Consider the following 3624-nt stretch of genomic DNA (forward strand, 5'->3'; position numbering starts at 1 on the left):
CCACGAACAAAGGGCTATCCAACGCAAAAAGAATTTTTCAGTTTGGACCGGTATTTCCTGAGATGAGCCATTACTGCTCCGCTCCTATTGGGTATAGCGTGATGATATATAGCCTATAGCACTCCACGAACAAAGGGCTATCCAACGCAAAAGAATTTTTCGGTTTGGACCGGTAGTTCCTGAGATTAGCGCGTTCAAACAAACAAACAAACAAACAAACAAACAAACTCTTCAGCTTTATATAATAGTATATAGATAGATTATATGTAGTCTAGCGGCCGAAATTCAACCGACGAATTTAAAATAATAATGTTTCAAACACATATAATATATATATATTTAATATATTTTTAATTTTCTGCACTGCTCTACATGAAGATTTCTTATGTTAACGAATGTTAGACATTAAAGAAAAGGAAAATAATAATATAAATAACACCGATAAGAATCGTAAATGCGTTTATTTCAAAGTCCTCTACACTAGTTCATGCTTCATCCGGGATAAAAGAAAATGGAATGTAGCATATAGAATTTAGGGAAATATAGCGTCCATTAAGTAAAAGATTTTTCAAAATCGGTTGAGTAATTTGATTTTCATATAAAGTTTAATCCCCTATTTCAACCCTGTAGGACATGAATTTAGAGGATTAATTAAAAAAATACTCTTTGTAATGGTCACTTAACTTATTTAAGGAATCGTATTCCATATTTTCATGCTTCTAATTTAAACCTAGTGGTTACGTTTGTGCATTCATTGAACAGTCAGCATTATATGGGACTTACTGAACACAGTTATATAGGATGTAACTCACTTTGGGGACGAATATTCGAAAATTGTTCCTCTGATATGTCAGCAAATCATGTACAAAATGCCTCGTATCTAAAATAGCATCTGATGTAGGTAATGCATTGCAGCACCCGCTAATCAGCGTTAAGATTTTGAAGTGGGTATTTTATTATCTTATAAAATTCTTTGCCACTAGACTTAATGTAGGATGTATTATCCTTTTACTAAGGTAGATCGGGTGTAGTATGTATAGATGGATCATCTATTATTGTCTACAAAACAACTACATAACCAAGCTGACATTTTTAAAAATCTGATAAAAATTCTATCTTATTTCCCAAAGGAGCAAATTAGATAAAATTAGCCTATGTCTTAATCCAGGACATAGTCTTTCCGTGTGCTAGATATCACGAAATCTATTAAATTTTACTGCGTTTACTTGTACTGTACTTGTAACAAACAAACATCCAAACAGCAACAATAAAACAGCACAGTTATATTTTATTCCAAACAACTCTGACACGGGAGGAGCTGCGAGCCAAAGCTAGTAATATAATACGAATCATTAATTAGTTTTATCAACATGGATAATTTTTGCGTGGTCAATGCAGACAATTGTAAAATGACACACGCTATCCAGAAATCTGCAATGCAGTCACAGTGGCTTGATATCAGACTTGCGTCATTATTTACCGTGGTGTCTGAGAAAATCACTGATAACCACTATCAACATGGCTAACTATATAAACTAACTGGCCCGCCGACAAGCCATCAGTTAAACTTGAAACAGCAACCATGGTTTCCGACTTCAGAAAGAAGAAGCTCCTCCACGTCTTCACCGCTTTGACACCAATGGAAGTGGTACCATCGATAAGAAAGACTTCGAACTGGCCATTTCAAGAATATCGCAGATGAGAGGCTGGAAGGCCGGCGACGCTAAATACAAAGAGGTAGAAAATGCGCTTAACCAGGTTTGGGAAGGATTAAGCAAAGCCGATACCGACAACGACGGTCAAGTGTCTAAGGACGAGTGGATTGCGCTGTGGGACAACTACTCCAGCAACCCTGCTGACTGGCAGAACGTTTACTGCAAGTTCATCTTCCAACTGGAGGACGCCAGCAATGATGGCTCCATTGACAGCGAGGAGTTCTCCTCTGTCTATGCCTCCTTCGGGCTGAACAAGGCCGAGGCTGTCGCTGCTTTCCAGAAGATGTCTTCGGGCAAAGCATCCGTCTCCTGGGCCGAGTTCCAGGGTCTCTTCAAGGAGTACTTCTCCGCTGAGGACATGAACGCACCGGGCAACTTCATCTTTGGCAAAACTAGCTTCTAAGTGCTTGGACATTTTTGTTTGATCTGCAGTATGTAAGTAAATTGTATTTAAATTAATAAATTATTTTATCTATTATTTATGTTGTTTATTCTTTTATCTGTGTTGCGGTGTCTCTTTACTCTAAATCAAATGCATTGATCATAAATCTTAAGTTGCATTATCGTAGAGATAAAATGCAATTGCACAATAAATTAAAAAAATATTTATTTATTGATATTCCAAAACTTCCGGACACAATATGTCGAGTAGTGTTATCTTAAATTAACAAAATAGTCTTAAATTAAAACATTTACCTCTTTAAGCAATATCTTCGCAAACATTTTAAATATCCTGAAATTATAATAGGCTATTTTCAATTTGCCAATTTTAGAAGCTTACTAACCATTTAACGTATTCGGCAAATAGTTCCGTTACTAAATGTTACTAATATGTTCTTATGATCCATAAGATGCGGCAAACGATCTCACTTCGGATGCTTGTTGCCTCGCAGCAGTTGAACTTTAACTTCCACTATTATTTCGCTTTAAGGCTCATTAAGATGTTGTTTTATTGTTTGTCTCTAGTGTTTTATAACTTTAACACGTAATAAAGTGACAGATGAATGTTTTAACATTTACATTATGTTTTTATTGTGCTATTTCATCCTATTTCATAATCAAGTGAATGTTACTTCCCATTTAACGCAATAAATAGCTAATATGGACTACACTTATTCGATGCCAATTTATTATTAAGCGTATTAATTAGCATCATTTCTCATTTGATAACTGTTATATTTTGACGGAGAACTTTCACAAAATATAATAAAAAACGGATTATCTAATATGATCACAGCATAATGTCATATACACAAACTCAAACTCATACTTTTGTGCCCAAAAGGGTAAGCAGAAGCGCAATTAGACCACCTACTGTCGACTAAGTGATAGGAGCGAGCCTAACGGCGTTTAAGGGCCAAAGATAGGCATCTTATTATATATCACAAGCAAGGAAGTTACCGACAGATAATCGCTATATGAAAGCAATAAAGCCACTTAGTTACTTACAAATAGTTTAATATAACCAACAGCCGCAAAGTATTTCATATTCTCCGCGTTCATTAAAATAATTTATACTTTAAAAACAAACTGTATCAGGTGATGTTCTGGTCCGTAGATAATTTAAAAGTGTATTTATAAGCCCTTCTTTGTGCGAAAAAATTGAGTTTTAAATTTTTTACAATTTTGACTGTGTAATATCGTGATATGTTGCTTTATTCTGGATGGCTAAGTGACCACATTAGAGTGTATAAATTTGATATACTTCAAAACACAGCTATGAGATAGTCAACGAAATTGGAAAAATCCGATCGAATATTATAAAGACAAATAAAAAAGGATACTAGTGTTTTCTCGCGGTTTCGCCCTCGTGAAAGATTATTACTCGGATAAAAGTCCGCTATATATATTTTCCCAAGAAAATAGCCTATATCCTTCCCAGTCTCAAATTATCTCCTTACCGAATTTC

General features: G+C 35.1%; 1 pseudogene; it reads left to right on the forward strand.

Annotated features, from left to right (window-relative positions):
• The first annotated feature begins 1567 nt into the window (after positions 1-1567).
• Positions 1568-2193, forward strand: LOC119191850 (annotated as a pseudogene).
• Positions 2194-3624: the final 1431 nt, after the last annotated feature.

The sequence above is a fragment of the Manduca sexta genome, unplaced genomic scaffold (assembly GCF_014839805.1).
Source record: "Manduca sexta isolate Smith_Timp_Sample1 unplaced genomic scaffold, JHU_Msex_v1.0 HiC_scaffold_2000, whole genome shotgun sequence".
Lineage (NCBI taxonomy): Eukaryota > Metazoa > Arthropoda > Insecta > Lepidoptera > Sphingidae > Manduca > Manduca sexta.